Below are 17846 nucleotides of genomic sequence, written 5' to 3' on the forward strand. Positions count from 1 at the left end.
AGCATTAAGAGTAAAAGGTATGAATGCAGTCTGCTTGGGAGTTGGGGAAAAAACATAGTAAACATATTTCAAACAACAAGCTTAAGGATTTTTTGGAACAATAGCATTTGTAATGTATCAGAAAAGGCCCAGGCGCACTCGTTGGATTTATGACAGGACATTGAGACTGAGGAAGGCAGGTAGAAACATCTTGCTGAGGATACATTTACAATGCACAGACTCCTGCACACATGCTGACTTCAATATAAAACTGCTTAAAATAACTATTCTTTTCATGATGTCACTGGGGCTCCAAATTATATCTTGGCATTTAATAGTCCTCAGTGAAATTATGAAACACTGAGAATTTCAGATGTGTGAATGTATATAGTTTGAAGCTTTGGACACACAAGCAAGTTTTGCTTTAATAGCCACGAGACATTTGTTGCCTGGCTCTTGCCTTGTAAACGCTGCTCTCACATGAAAAACAGGGCTGCAACTGACAAGTTGGCAGCACTCTGGCAACAGAGTAATGCAAACCAATCATAAATTATGTATTTTGTCACGTCAACAAAATTAGGTGGTCACACGGGAAATAAATGGATAGACAACAAAGTTACAAAGCTCTGCCAAAAATATAATGCACACCAGTAATAAACTTTACATTTTTTTCTAAAAAGAATGACAAATACTGTGGATGCCAAGGCACTCAGATACAATTCTGAACATTTGAATGCATTAAACAATAGTCTAGTTCAGTCAGAAAATTATCAAACAATCTTAACATGATGTTTTAAAACATAATGTAATGCTCTTATCATCTAATTTCTATTTAATAATACTATAGTTTAACATATAGTACTGTACAAAAGTTTTAGGCAGGTGTGAAAAAATGCTTTAAAGTAAGAATGCTTTCAAAAATAGACATGTTAATAGATTATATTTATCAATTAACTAAATGCAAAGTGAGTGAACAGAAGAAAAATCAAATCCGTATTTGGTGTGACCACCCTTTGCCTTCAAAACAGTATCAATTCTTTCAGGTACACTTGCACAAAGTCAGGGATTTTGTAGGCATATAGTCAGGTGTCTGATTAAACAATTATACCAAACAGGTGCTAATGATCATCAATTCAATATGTAGGTTGAAACACAATCATTAACTGAAACAGAAACAGCTGTGTAGGAGGAGTAAAACTGGGTGAGGAACAGCCAAACTCAGCTAACAAGGTGAGGTTGCTGAAGACAGTTTACTGTCAAAAGTCAAACACCATGGCAAGACAGCACAGCAACAAGACACAAGGTAGTTCTACTGCATCAGCAAGGTCTCTCCCAGGCAGACATTTCAAGGCAGACAGGGGTTTCCAGATGTGCTGTCCAAGCTCTTTTGAAGAAGCACAAAGAAACGGGCAACGTTGAGGACCGTAGACGCAGTGGTCGGCCAAGGAAACTTACTGCAGCTGATGAAAGACACATCATGCTTACTTCCCTTCGCAATCTGAAGATGTCCAGCAGTGCCATCAGCTCAGAATTGGCAGAAAACAGTGGGACCCTGGTACACCCATCTACTGCCTGGTGAAGTCTGGTCAGAAGTGGCCTTCATGGCAACAAGGCCGAGCGACTCATCTATGCACAAAAACACAGGAACTGGGCTGCAGAAAAATGGCAGCAGGTGCTCTGGACTGATGAGTCACAATTTGAAATATTTGGCTGCAGCAGAAGGCAGTTTGTTGGATGAAGGGCTGCAGAGCGGTATACGAGTGTCTGCAGGCAACAGCGAAGCACGGTGGAGGTTCCTTGCAAGCTTGGGGTTGCATTTCTGCAAATGGAGTTGGGGATTTGGTCAGAATCAATGGTCTCCTCAATGCTGAGAAGTGCAGGCAGATACTTACCCATCATGCAATATCATTAGGGAGGCATCTGATTGGCCTCAAATTTATTCTGCAGCCTGACAACGACCCCAAACATACAGCGACAGTCATTAAGAACTATCTTCAGCGTAAAAAGAACAAGGAGTCCTGGAAGTGATGGTATGGCCCCCACAGAGCCCTGATCTCAACATCATCGGGTATGTCTGGGATTACATGAAGAGAGAGAAGCAACTGAGGCGCCTAAATCCACAGAAGAACTGTGGTTAGTTCTCCAAAATGTTTGGGCCAACCTACCTTCCGAGTTCCTTCAAAAACTGTGTGCAAGTGTACCTAGAAGAATTGATGCTGTTTTGAAGGCAAAGGGTGGTCACACCAAATATTGATTTGATTTAGATTTTTCTCCTGTTCACTCACTTTGCATTTAGTTAATTGATAAATATAATCTATTAACATGTCTATTTTTGAAAGCATTCTTACTTTACAGCATTTTTTCACACCTGCCTAAAACGTTTGCACAGTACTGTATATGGATTTGAAATGTATTACAACAATAATTTTAAAAAATCTAGCAATATTTTAAAAATATATTAAAAAGAACCTCTGAATCAACTAGAACTACTTTTATATTTGTATTTAATAAGGACTGACATTTTTCTTTTTTTGCGTCTATGCATTGATAGCAGATAATGGAATATTTCCCATAAATAGTCTTCAAATAGTCAAAGATGTCACTGGATTTGATATATTCTGTGTTTTGTAGAGATCCTTATATACACATACATTACTTTTTACAGGAATAGATCGTGAACATTGAATTTAGTGCTCTTCTAACACACCTGCAGTGTTTTACAGAGTTTCACAGTATGAAGATTGTAGGAACATAAAAAAAAAACTTCTTTATGGAGACACAATTTTATAGAATATTGCCTTGCAGAGAAAGATCACACAATTTCATATTTGCTCAAGTGTTTGACAACATCCAGGGGAATTGTTCTGTCTTACGGACTGTACATTTAATTCTCGAGAGGAAATGTTCCTCATTGTTCAATGGACCGTAAAGGAAATCAAGAAAGAATAATATCTTTAGTGTCACCATTACTAGACAATGCTTTCTTTTACTAAAAAGCAGGTTCACTTGATTTAGAAACAGGCCAAGGGACATATTGTGGCCTAGTTCTCCTGATTTATGAAGTGATGTCAAACAAAATTCTTCATACTTTTCCCCAGTTGAGTTAACTATGCATTTTTTATAATTAGTACAGACCTAAGATTAAACAAAAAAAAAAATGTTCACAATGCACAAAGTCATTTGTGTGAAATGTGTAATAACCCAAGAGAACGAAGCACAAGTCCAAATAGCATTTGAAGATAATCTCTCATTAGGGATTTGAACCCACGAGTTCCATTTTTTCCCCCTGTAATACTCATTTATGTTTGGCAACTAAATCTTCTGTAGAAAATTGTCTAGTGTAATCGAGGCTATACATGAACTTTAGGTTATTAAATTTACATGCATTCATGAATTCATTATACTCTTCATTTAAAAATCTGCTTCACCAAAGGAAAATGGAAACGCGGCAGAAGTTGTGAGACAGAAACTCGGTGAGACAAAAATATGTGTGTGCGTGTGCGTGTGCGTGTGCGTGTGTATTTTGGAGCTGTGTACCTCGATGTGTTTCAGCAGGATTCAAATGCTTGATCCCTGTCTTGTCCCAAGGCAATGGACTGGTGACCAATCCCATTTGTAAGATACTGAAACCACTTGGAATCTACCATAATAATGTCAAACGAATAGCCATTCATATTTTTCCTATTCCTATTTTTTGTAAGATTAGTTTGTATGGGGGATATTTTAATCAGAGGTACAGTGCTTAAAACAAGATTACAATTATATGAGAAGGCTAAGAAAATCCCAAGAAACCAGAACTAGTGGAATTCCACAGAACTGCACCCAGAAGTTCATTAGCAGAAAACCTTCACAACACATAACTTTGTTAGTGGTTTAACCAGTGTTCACAAGGGAAGATGTGATAAAGGTTTGGAGAAAAGTACAGACAATTATCAGTTTAACAAGGCAAAGTAAGTCTCAGGGGGACTTCACATCAAAATAATTAGACTCTGTTGTAGAAATGTGTTTCCTTTTTGCATTTTATAGAAAGAAGACAAAAAAAGTCAACCTCAGAGAACTTAAATCCCTCAGCATCATTAACACTGCATTAAAGTGATTATTCAGCAGTTTAATGTTGAAGATTTTTTTAGTCTCATTAGTCTATAAGCACTGCTTTGATAATGATAACTCATGTACAATTAAAACTAGTAACAATATAATTGGAACCAACAGACTTCCATTGCAAGTATCTTTGCATCACCTAAAATATTCAGTAATAATAATAATAATAATAATAATAATAATAATAATAATGTAAAACTATTACTGCAGATTTGTAAAATGTTTCTTGTGTAAACTTAGTCACCCTGGATATGGGTGTCTGCTAATAAACAAACAAGTAAACAAACAAACAAACAAACAAACAAAATCTTTTTTTTCATGTAAAGTCTCAGCATCACACAAGCTTTTCTTTTTTGGAAAGGAAATCGTATTTCTCCAAGAATATATAATTGACATTGTACAAACCTGAATGTAGTTTTTAATTGCTCCATTCTCTGATAACAGTTCAGGGTGACTGGTAGCATTAGGCTTCATACTGAATTTACAATTGACTTTTAAAAGCCTGTAAAAAAGCAATTTGAAGCCTCAAATGAAAGCTAGCAGGATGATTTTCCAGCATATTTATGTTTATATATATTTTAAATTGAACGAAAAGCCTCACACTCTACTGCAATTGCAGTAATTAATCTACATTAATTAATGCTCACCAAAATGTCTTCATCAGGGTAGGAATTACAGATAACTGAGTACCTCAATGAAAATACTTTCTCAGGGCAATCACAAATCACAGGTTGCCAAAACAAATTACTTCTCCACCTGAGAATTTAGTAATCACAAATTGATACACTATTATTTTGATGTCAGCTGTGTTTTAGATATCTGTTCATACCAATTATTCTAATGTTTGATATTATTAGAATTATTAAATCATTAAGTAGACAACTTTATCTAAGTATGACATCGGTTTATCAACAATCTCAATAATATTTGTCATATTCCATTATGCCTAGAGATCTATTTAGCGTTTTTTTTTTTCCTCCAACGCACTGATACTGGTGCTGATTTAATTAATTGTTTGATTAATTCATATATTTATTTTTCAACTTCTGGAGCTGAAATGCATAAAAAAGGGTATACTGTAATTTCCTCTTAGTGTAACCAAGTTATTACATTCTAGTATCATTTTAGGCACTGCAGATTTTCCATTTAAAATAATGATTTATCATACGGAGTCTTCCTAGTTAAAATTAATATGCCCTTCATCTTTCAGAAGGACATGAAAACATTAACTAGTCAGGCATGATCTGTGGATTAAGCCCTTTCTGCAGGCCAGGGGAGAGAGACCCAGTGAACCATTAGAAACTCATTATTACTGCAATAAATGATTGATCCTTTCAAAAAGATCTCTCAGTACACCTTAACAATTAACCCACAAGCAATTAAACATTGGCAGTACAGGGAACAGGCTAATAAATCACTACATTTTATACCTTGGAATATGAGATGGATAAAGAATATAATACTGTAGCATATGGAATCAATATAAATCAAGTTGTCTATCAAAACTAACCCGCTCCTTCTTCAGATATCGAAAGTGATTTCAGAAAGGGAAATAAATAAAGGTTGTTCTTGACAATCATGCAATGTACTTTGACAGGCTTGGAACAATGGCTATGTTATTAAGGCGCCATTTGGATTTATATATGCACTCCATAGGTGAACATCAGTATGAACAAATACACAAAACTGCTATAACTTAATCACATATGCATTATTTTATCGTAAATACAATTATTGCAGATATGTTGGTATGGGGAAAAAACACCACACTTCATACAATTCAGAATGGTAAATACGTCCTTTATTTAAAATTAGAACAATTTACAGGATGTGCCATTTTAGTTATTTAAATATTCATTCAATTTATATTACATTGATTTATATTATATTGATATTGCAGTCATGAAGTGCATTTCACAAGTATGTTGTGAAAGTATGTTGATAGTAAGACCCCACACAATGCATGGGTTAATCTGAACAACAAACTCACACAATACTTATGTGGAAACCAAGACGTTAATGAAGGCACTTTTGAAGAACGATGAAGTAATCAACACATCAATTACTGGCTAATTGTAAAACATCCTATAATAATGAGGACAATTATGATTTTACTAGGATATTCAGCCAGAATAGAAAAAAAAAATGAAAAGAAGCTGTACATTATGAAGGAATAAACAGATGAACAAATTAATTCATTTATGCAAAGATAATATGGAAAAAGTCCAAAAATACACCAATCAGCCATAACATTATGACCACTGACAGGTGAAGTGAATAACTGATAATCTCGTTATCATGGCACCTGTCCGTGAACATTTTGTCCTCAAAGTGGATGTGTTAGAAGCAGGAAAAATGGGCAAGCGTAAGGATCTGAGCGACTTTGACAAGGGCCAAATTGTGATGGCTAGAAGACTGGGTCAGAGCATCTCCAAAACTGCAGCTCTTGTGGGGTGTTCCCGGTCTGCAGTAGTCAGTACCTATCAAAAGTGCTCCAAGGAAGGAAAAGCGGTGAACCGGTGACAGGGTCATGGGCGGCCAAGGCTCACTGATGCACCTGGGGAGCGAAGGCTGGCCCGTGTGGTCCGATCCAACAGACGAGCTACTGTAGCTCAAATTGCTGAAAAAGTTAGTGCTGGTTCTGATAGAAAGGTGTCAGAACACACAGTGCAGCGCAGTTTGTTGCGTATGGGGCTGCGTAGCCGCAGACCAGTCAGGGTGCCCATGCTGACCCCTGTCCACTGCTGAAAGCGCCTACAATGGGCATGTGAGCATCAGAACTGGACCATGGAGCAATGGAAGAAGGTGGCCTGGTCTGATGAATCACGAGTTCAAGGTGTTGACTTGGCCTCCAAATTCCCCAGATCTCAATCCAATCGAGCATCTGTGGGATGTGCTGGACAAACAAGTCCAATCCATGGAGGCCCCACCTCGCAACTTACAGGACTTAAAGGATCTGCTGCTAACGTCTTGGTGCCAGATACCACAGCACACCTTCAGAGGTCTAGTGGAGTCCATGCCTTGACGGGTCAGGGCTGTTTTGGCAGCAAAAGGGGGACCTACACAATATTAGGCAGGTGGTCATAATGTTATGGCTGATCGGTGTATATTACATCTCTGTGATAAATAACAAATCACACCTATATACTCTGTTTGATTTTGACTGAGGTTATTACTGTAGAGTGTTATGGCTACAGTGCATTGCCATCAAGCAGAGTTTTATAATTTGACATCTTTCATCGAAAAGCAAGGGCTTAATAGTCATTGGCTTGATTGACATGTTGAGGTTTCCAACTGAATATCGGGTCATTTCAAATGTACCCTCATAAGCATTATTTGATCACATAACACTAATCCCCCGCGAAGCAGAAAGTTGCTGATACACGTTGTAATTGAATTTTGTGATTGCCATTTTTTTATTTAATTCTAGGCTAAATCATGAATGCTGGTGTGTATGACAGTAGTATTTTTATTACTAGAGGGAATAAAGAGCAATATACTTTTCCTGCTTGTGTATGGTATACTTAAGGTGATATATTTGATAGTTTACCTTTTGTTCTTTACATTTTGATTGATCTCTTAGATGTGGAAGGAATAACTAATACAAAAATGATTAACTGACAACTTCATTTCTTTGATCCAATTTTTTAAATACGATCAATGATTCTGAATATAAAACCAGTTTCAAACCCAACTCAACAGAACTACAATATTTATGTTTAATTATTTATAATTATTAGTATTATAATTATTTATAATGGTGATGAGGAATGTAATTATACCTTTTTATTTTATGGAGTTTAATAAACATCCCAGCCTGAAGGCATTCTACCTCGTATAGATGCTTACACATGAAGTAATAATGTAAATATATTTCGCTAACTTACGCACACTGTTAATTTGGATGACATATTCAGAGGCTGTTAAATATGAGGATGTATTAATGCTTTCCAATGTAACCGCAAAACCATTTCAATACACAGAACTTCTTGTGCATAGCCAGAGTCTGCAGAGTGTGACATTAAAAAATGATCTGTACAGCCAATTCTCATAAGGTCAGGAACTCAGGCTGGGACTGATGTCATTATCTGACTTTTACAAATTCATTGTAGCATGCACTCTGCAATGAATTTTTGATATGGAGCCAGGAAGCAATTGATGAAAAAGCCAAGCAGTGGTGTGACAAGCCATATTAAACTGAAATAGTAGTTTGATGATGTCACGGCAATATGACCTCAATAATAAAAGTAACTGACCTCCGTATTTAAAAGCCTTCTGGGATGCTACAAATACTGTAATTGTGCATGAAGGAGGATATTAAATACTTGATGTCCTCCATGTTATGAGACAACAAGTAAGATACAGGATTGCAAATACAAACACACATAAGTATGTGTATTCATATTTAAATATTAATATTTAAGGACTAAAGCTAAGCTATGAATACTATTGTGGCATTCAGTGAATTTTAAGTGTTTATTACAAATGACCTAATATGAAGCTAGTTTTCTGTTTTGTGATTCAGCGCTTGTTTCTAAACATAATGCATTTACCTACTGCTAAAGATACTACAGTCACCTGTTGCATTAAGCCAATTCATCATGTCTTTTATTTGAGATTGATCACCATTTCTGTATACCTAGATGCACAAACCCAGTATATTAAATCTATATTGCCTTCTTGAAGATTGTTAGGAACTCTGAAAAAGGTATTCTGCTCATGTGACAAGTAAATATGATTAATCTGGTAGTAGCCAGTAAATGAATTTAACTGGAGAACAAAGTTCTAATTGAAATTCTATTCAAGGTTCACATGGGATTTAGACTCTACACAAACACAGTGCACTAATGAAAAGCTTTAAGACGAAGTTAGAAACAGTGGTGTAAGAGCACATGGAAATAAATCCCCTAAGCTATGTCTGCAATCAGGTTCAGATAAAAAAGACACCAGATAAGAGGGCACATGGCACTAAAATCCATTAAAAACTAGGTGAAGACATTAGATAAGGACATCATATCGTGTTCTATTAAGTCAAAATTATGTTTTCTACTGGATGAATTGTTTCTTGATCTAAATATTGTCAACACATATAGTATTCCTCTCCTTCTCAAATGGTGGTGCCAGCAGACAGAGACAAAGCAAAATCTTACAGGAAATTAAAGATTTAAAGACATGTTTGGCATTGACATACGTTTCATCTAAAGATCACATTTGAACACATTTGTTCACAGATCTATGATATCGTTTTTATTTAAAAAACTGATATAACCTTTAAGAAGTTATGTTGTCCAGCCAGACAAACACTTTAAATAAAAAGCTAATTTAATGCCTTTTAGTGTACTGTATTGCAATATTTAGTTCAACAGACTTCAGTCAGACAATATCTAAAGCAATATCTGTTGGTCAGTGTCAGGGATTGAGGATGGGCTGTTTTGCATGATTAAATGGGGAGTAGACTAATACAATATTCACCACAGGTTACGTTATTGATTTATTGTTATGCATAACCATAAGGATCTTGACCCTTAAAAGATAGATTCATTGCAGTGGTAAGCAAAGAGTCACGGCATCCATTTTATTTCCTTTATGTGAACATTTTCTCGTTCTTCTGTTGATTCCCGCATGCTCTGTTTCATGGATTTACTTGCATGCACTTGAAAGAAACAAAGACTAATGAGTGGAAAATAAGGAATTCACATCAGTATGCCTTTTTTGATTCACGTTTTTAAACACTTTAAGTATGTCTATCTAGAGCACTTAAAGCCTTCTAGAACTAATGCCAAATACTGGTTTTCTTTTACCAGCATAGGAAAATAACAATGGATAATTATGTGAAGAGTGCACAGTATACATACACATACTCAAGGTAGAGGTATTTTTACAGCCTTCCATTACAATATGAATGTGATCTTCCATAATTGAAGAGATCTGTTCAAGCTGAAAATTTGAAGTGTGAATAATTTTGTTTTCTAAATAATACAATGCGTAACTTCATCATCAATACAGACGTTTCTCAGGACCTATTTAAACGTGTCTCTGATTCAGCAGAAATTATGTTTCAGTGGTAACTTGTAGCTTCATGACAGGGCGCCTTCAATAGGACGATTCTAGCTGCTGTCTTCTTCCTAATTAACGATCTTCAGAAGTGAAACTATTTTGGATTTCTTTCTTTATCATGCATTGTGCACCCTTGCTTTATTCTGGTCATTTGCAAATTGTCACTGCTGTAATCTTAAAAACGTTAAAAGAATTTCAAATTGTACACGGCTCATATCACTTCTAGGAAAAGTGCAAAATAATATCTCAAATCGCAGTCTTTCAAAGCCATTATAAGTAACACAACATGTTGACAGCAGACTTAGATTTTACAATGTTGAGTCAAGGTACAGAAATCACTTTTAAGTCGTCAGCTTGCATTCTTGCGGGAGGAGTTGTCTTCGAGGTTGCTGTGTGTCTGGGGTCTCTCCAGGGAAATGGAGATTCTCCAACTGCATCCTGTACTATTGCATGAAGCTTCAGAGATTGTGTTCCTCAAGCAGCTGCAAGAGACGTTAAGACAACTTCAAGACCACACTACCTGGTGAAATCTTGAAAGTTGTGATGACTCACACCTGAGAGTTTCAAAATTATGTCATGAATGTGAACAGTCAAATAAAAAATAAAAAGACAAGTTACTTACAAACCTGCAACAACAGGTATTTGCATATTTATAACCATGTATTCTTGGAACACCACAATTTGCATTACTTATTTAAGCTATTTAAGTGTATGTAAAGCAATTACAGTATATGTAATATATTAATAGCTGCACAAAACATGAGGTTCATTATTAAACATGGTCAGTTTGTACATTACACCCTGGTCCTGAGAGTTATTAGGTCAATGCTTGTACTTGTAAAAGCAAATTGCGTACAACTCTAACAAAATGTAATTCTACCTTAGACTGATTTCATGCTCTAATTACTGCTCTGACAGTATTGGCTATAAAAATGCACCACAGCGCTTATTTAATAAACCTGAGAAATTAAATAGTTGGTGTGAATTTAATAAGATAACAAAAAGTAATCAAAGTTTTTTTTTTATTATCCCATGGGCCACAAATCACTATGAAAATAAATGTTGGTGTTAGTTTCATATCAGGCCAGAAGCCCAAGACCAAAATGGGAATCTATGCTGAGAGTTAGCTTACCTGGCAAATTTAGGGGCCTGTCATACCTACAGTTTGATATGCATTGAAGTGTGGTTTGTAGCATTTGTAGCTATATGTCAGACCTCTGATAGTGACGTTATCACACAAGAGTGCAGATCAAACCAAACGGACTGAGACTACTAGAAAGGGGGTGGACTCAGTTCGTTTGAAAGCAAGACTGCAAGAGAACCAAGCGTGTTTGGAAAAGTGCATTATGAAACCAATTGAAGCTGCAAGTAGACATAAACTAGCTTGAATTCACACAAATAAATTAAAGATTAAATATTCCTGGTGTGAAACAAACAACCTAAACTGGGGGGAAAAAATGTTAGAATTAGAATTGGTGGACTAGCTGTGAAAGTGCCCTTATACTCCTTTATATTAACAGGCTTGCGTTTCTAGAGGGAAACTATGAGTGTAGCTTGGGTAGATTGTGTTAGGTTAAAATATTGGTGTTTATCTAGGGTTGGGTGTAAAACTTGTCAAAATTGCCTATAATGCAATATTTTGAAACTACGCCCACTCCCTACTGCAGCAATGCAATCTTATCACGAAAGTAAGTAGGAATATAAATACAACAGACAAAAAAACATATTTCCCTGCCATCTGTTTTATAAAAAGATGTTTTTAGTTTTAGTCCTTAATGGTGTAAGTGTCTTGGCAATGATATATTATTAATTTGCTGACAACTATCCATAATTGGATGGCATAGCAACCCAATTTAAAACTGAATACAGCAGACACTTGTTGTGTCACAGCCAAGCAACTTCATTCATCTGTCTTGGAACCGGAACAAGACCAACTGCTGCATTTTCTTTTTCACAGAGGATAAGAACTATATTAAGTAAAGGTTATTTAAGACTTTCCCCTCCATTGTATCAGAAATTAAAATTATTTTCAACTAACTGATTAAGAATAACATTTTAGCCACTCACAATAAGATATTTTTCATACAGATATGATATCAGTCATGAGGTGGACAATTATAGGTAAAACACTTCATGTCAGATAAGTTGGTATACAAAGCAACTAAACACACAGCCAGTTATCAGTAGGTGGCAGTAACTGCAAATACATGAAAGCAATCAGAAATGAGAAGAAAATCTAAATTTCACTCTCTCCCTTTCTATATATATATATATATATATATATATATATATATATATATTTGAACAAGTGTCATAACTGTGAGCTTCCCTTCTATACCCTCACAGGGCAGTTAGCAGTAACATTAGAAGCAATATTTGTTAAAACTTATACCTAGCACAACATTAACAGTTCAGTTTCAGGTTCCAAACGACATCTTTATATATATCGTATTTTTTATATTCAAAGCTTCTATCAAAGATTTTTTTTTGAGGGGAATACAGTGAATACAGTGCAAATCCCACAGGAATTCGAAATATGTAAGTGTCTGCCATACTGTGTCACGGCCGAGCGCCACACACACACACTTTACCTGCGCAAACATACAAAAGAACGGGATCACAATGACTCTGAAGTCAAGCAATAAACTATTTTAAAGAAAAATCTCAGAGGGCTTATAAATTATGAAAGCAGCTCTCATGCACAGTGAATGTGTCAGGTAAGCCTTCCTGAATTGCCTGCGCCTCAGAATTTAAATGAGAAATAAAAGATTTTATATGAGCTGTCCTCCTCACAGAGTTAGCATTATTTCTTTCAATTTATTCACATACTGCCTTCCACAGCTTTAATAATATAATTACACACTCACCTACTCTCTTTCTCTCTCTCTCTCTCTCTCTCTCTATCTTTCTATCTAGTAATGTATTTAATTTATTTTAAAAAGTGTATTTTTGCTGGGTTTGAATACACTTTTAATTAAACACAGACATTATCCACAGTACAAAGGCTGTTATACATAATGATGAGAGTAATGCACACTCTTAAATGGTGAGAACATTCCCCCATCTTACAGAAGCTCCACACATTTCATCCTACTTTGCTGGACAGGTTGTATTTGTGATCATTCATCTGCAAGGAAGCTATTGTCAGCATTGCGAGTCTACGGCTCTTTTTGGATGGGTCTGAGGGCAACCTCTCGATGTTCCTGGTATCGAAATAATGAACAACTCTCCCGATGTCTCTCTATCCTCCCCAGTAAATTACTCATGCACGAATTCAAGTGAGTAAGGTGAATAATATATACCAACAGAGCGAGAGCAAGACAGATTACCTGGCAGCCAGAGGAACATAATGTAACAAAATGTTCAGTGACATTACAGAGGAGAGAATTAACACATACAGAAAGACTTGCACGAAACAGAAGGGAACAAGTCATTAATAGTCCCCATTTCTTTCTAATGCGTTAAATCTGCCTTATGGGCATCAAGGTCACAGTCCTATAAATAAGATACCTAGCAGGATTCGGCGATGGCTGAATTGTTCATATTAGTTTAAGGGTCTGTACTTGAGGGAAGCCTTAAATACATCTACTAGAATTTATTTAATACTCAGCAGAAAGGCATAACAGAGGGTGAATGGGGCTGCAGTGAGGCATGGAGAATGGACTTATTACCCAACGCAGATAACCTCAAACAATCACACAACAGACATGATTAAAGAATGTGGATGGAATGCAATCAAGGTATTTGAAGTTCAGATGGAAATGCATTGGAGATGGGATGGGTGGGAGCATATCTGTGGTAAATGAGCTATCGTTTAACTTCTTAATCACATCCATTGATTCAAAAACAACCAGATTAGGCTCCCTTTGGGTACAAGTTCGACATTTGCATTCCAGGGATTTGTATGAGGTTTGTATCATTAGGCAATTGATATGGATTCTCCAAAGGGCAGGACAAAATTGGATAAGCATGTCTGGGGTTGGATAAGAAGTCCGCCAGAGTCTTCTCGGATTTGCCAGCCAAAGATAACCCCTGTGGCTTGTCGGGGCACCTGTGGACCTGCAAGTGTTATCAGCAGGAGCAAATAAGTACACCCACTTGACATCTGAGTTGCACTGTTTGTACTGTGGACTGCCAGTGTGAAAGGAAATTGACGGTCTGACATTGGAGGTGGTGCAGGTTCTGTTATTTAACCTCTATTGGTACAAGGGCTGCAAAAACCACATTGATTGACAATTGCTGATCTACAAAATGTGGGATAAAAAAATAAAAATATAATTGGCGATTCTGTTGAAAGAAGATCCAGATCAAAAGCATGTATAATCCCAAAATAGCATTTATTATATATTTTTAATTTTATTTCACTGTGACTACAGGTTTTGACAGCATGCCACAGCCATTTTCTTTTTGATTATGATATTCAAAATAACTAAATACGTGCTTATTATGTTTGGTGCATCTATATCATATGAAAAATATGGTAAAAAAACAGGTTAAAGAAGAGATATGTTTTCCTCTGGGCAGTTTGTGTGCTCTTATATAAACCATGATGTGTTGACATTCAGCCTCACAGCTACAGTAATATATGCACAACAATGCATTTAATAACTTCCAGAAAATGCATTTCTCCTGGCTTCTAAGATTGACATCTCCACTCTTTTTTCATCCCTTTCTCATTGAGATATAAAGTGAACAGAATCCTTCCTTTTATAACAGTGCAGCTTGACTGTTAACGTACTCTTCATTGTGGGTTAGTGTTATATGGAGAATCATACATAATTGCTGGAAATGCTTTTGTGGGGGTGTTTGGAAACCTGACAGGGATAAAATAAAATAAAAATAACAGCATTTCATGATGGAAATAGCATTGCATACAAGGCATATATGTTACACTATTTATCCTTTCACCATTTTTAACTAATCATCATTACAGATAATGGAAATATTTTTGTGGGGTTTTCCTACCTTATAGATTACATTGGATAATTTTCATTAAATATCAAATTAAATATGCAGGTATGTTTAATCTGTACAATACCCTCTCTCTTAAACAATAATTTTCAATGGCTATAATTGACTATTAGCAATGTTCCCTACCTGCGAATCCCATTCTGAAAAGTACATATAGACAATATGGATAGGTGAATAAAAAAACGCATTGGATTTGATTGATTAAACTGTGCCAGCCACTTGCTTCCCTAGTCACACAGTCCCTTGCTGCTTCACACATCCCACTTTAAGTGACTTCTCTCCTTCATTTTAAGCTTTCCAATAGAAATCGATTAATTCAAAGATTGAAATGCAGTGTTCATGATGTGGCCAACCTAACTTATTAGTCAGGCAAAATGCTATAGATTCACGTCCAATATTTTAACTTTGCCAGTTCTCAAACTCTATAGTCTTTCAATTCAAAGATCCTGAGTTTTATGACAACTACTTACTCATATACTAATTTAGAATTGATTTTACGATACCAAATTCAATGACATGTTCTCTCAATCCAAAAGTGAGGGCAATACAAATGCAGGATTTGTAAATATTCTGCAGCTGAATTCATTGGGTAACTGTGTAGTAGAAGACTAAGGTCTTATGGTTACTCCATTAGACAACGAAAAATATGTATTTCAGCTTCTCTGGCAGAGTGATACACAATGTTCACTCTCTAAACATATCCTGCAAAGTAGAATGTGCTCGGGTTAAAATGCCGATTCAATAGTTATGACCAAAATGAGATGTGAAAACAAATGAGGGAATTAAGACAGAAATAATTATATTTATATATCTGGGAGGCAGCCATAACACCTTTTAGCAGATCAGTGTAAATAGCTTTTAGAAAGAAAAAAAAAGATTAATGAAGGAAATGAATTGGGAAGTGAGACACAAAAACAGTATTCTTAAAACGTTAACTTGCTATAGTGCTGTACCCGTCCTGTCAATAAGCTTTAATATTTTTTTTCAAGACCTGTTTCTACCACAATGGTAAATTAACACGTTGAATGATTTAATCAGATATAATGCAATTATACAAACAATAGGTAGATTAAACATACAAACTATATTTTGGAAAATGGTCAAAAGTACTCAAAGCAATGGTCCCAAAGCTTATATATAGCTCGATCTGGAAGTATCTGGTATGTATCTTCATAATACACTGTAACAATACTTAAAGACGCAGAAAACTGTGACTTTAGAACTAGTGGGAGAAAGGTTAATTGCAAGACTACAGTTCAGAAATTATGGTATTAAGGGAAAAGCCATGAATATGAACCCAATCAACATTTTAAACTAAATACACTGATCTGTATGTGAGTTTGCCTCTTTGGTTTGTACTGGAATCATAAACTGAAAATTACACAATTAAAGGCTTATCAATGGTAATAAAGTGCTTATACATAGTCCTTGAAATGCACATTTACATCTATCTGATCAATTTGCACTCTAGCCCAAAACATCAATGCATTTAAATGAAACTGAGCTAAAGTATAATTAAGTAATTATTGTCTACTGGATTAATTATAAAGTATCCCCTATTAATGAGGGTCAATTATGGCCATTCAGCAACTGATGTGATGAAAGACCCATTTTAACTAAAACAGTCTCACATCTTTGCTCATCGAAAAATACAGAATATGTGGGTCAGGCACAATGTTAGAGTTCGTGATGTGTTACACAGGTGCTGAATTAATAAATAGATACAGATTTCTGGCACAAGAGGTGTGCACCACAGATGCTGAAAAAAAGCCCATGTGTTCCTCATGGTGATTTTAGTTGAGTAAAATTTTTCTCACGTAAAAAGCACTAAAATTGAAAACCAGCCTCAAAGAATGACTGTACGCATTATGACTGTAACCCAAGTTGTCAGGCACAATCTTCAATCTTAAAGATGCCTTTAAACCTTTAATCATTGTTTGGCGCATGTGGCTTCCTATAGGAGCTGCTTGTCTACAGCTAGTGTAGTTAAGTTGCGTCTTTCAATGCTTTAAAATGTAGAATGGATATAACAGCTCCTCATTATTAGGGAATTTCTATCGTTATTCAAGTAGCTGACATGCTGATTATTTATTCTTTAGATGCGTTTCAATGGAATGGCTCAGCAGCCAATTTGAAAGTCTGAAATGCAATGCAGGTCAGATAGGTTGTTCTAATTCACCCACAAATTTCAAAGGACTCTTTTCAAACAGTCTGATGAGCCGACAACCTGCAGCTGAGGTCCCTGAGTTTTTTCCAATATGTTTTTTTGATAAAATCATATCTGTTGTGTTTCATTGTGTGGATTATACACCAAGGCTGATAAGGCAGTTCAAACAAAGTACTGTGATTTTATCTTTAATAAATTGCGATTTGTGTTAGGGCCAATATGCAATTCACTGCTTGCAGAGACTGGTGGATTAGTGAGACTTAAATGGTAGCGCTGATGTTGCTTTTACGCAGCTGACATGCACTGTATTGTAAGCAATGTCACCGACAAAGATCAAGGTTCTTGTAAATGTTTTCCGTTTGCTGTATGACAGAAAAGACAATTATTAAAAATGATATAAAGGTAGAGGAATGACGTTGCTGTTGTGAACTAAGGGGTTCTACATAGTTAAGTCTGAGAGACAGGGAAGATCATGTTATAATTGGAAAAGAAAACTATATGAGTTGTGTTGACACCTTTGCTACAAGGTTCAGTTTTGTAGTAAAATGACAAAAGACATATATATATATAT

The 17846-nt window shown here is 35.8% G+C and overlaps 1 long non-coding RNA gene across 1 annotated transcript in view; it reads right to left on the bottom strand.

Moving 5' to 3' along the window:
- Positions 1–9416: 9416 nt before the first annotated feature.
- LOC136717066 (uncharacterized) overlaps positions 9417–17846 on the bottom strand; it is a 245287-nt gene continuing 236857 nt past the window's right edge. The window contains exon 3 of the long non-coding RNA XR_010805183.1: positions 9417–10619. This is a non-coding gene — a long non-coding RNA (uncharacterized LOC136717066). The remainder of the gene's footprint in view (positions 10620–17846) is intronic.

The sequence above is a fragment of the Amia ocellicauda genome, chromosome 21, assembly GCF_036373705.1.
Source record: "Amia ocellicauda isolate fAmiCal2 chromosome 21, fAmiCal2.hap1, whole genome shotgun sequence".
NCBI lineage: Eukaryota > Metazoa > Chordata > Actinopteri > Amiiformes > Amiidae > Amia > Amia ocellicauda.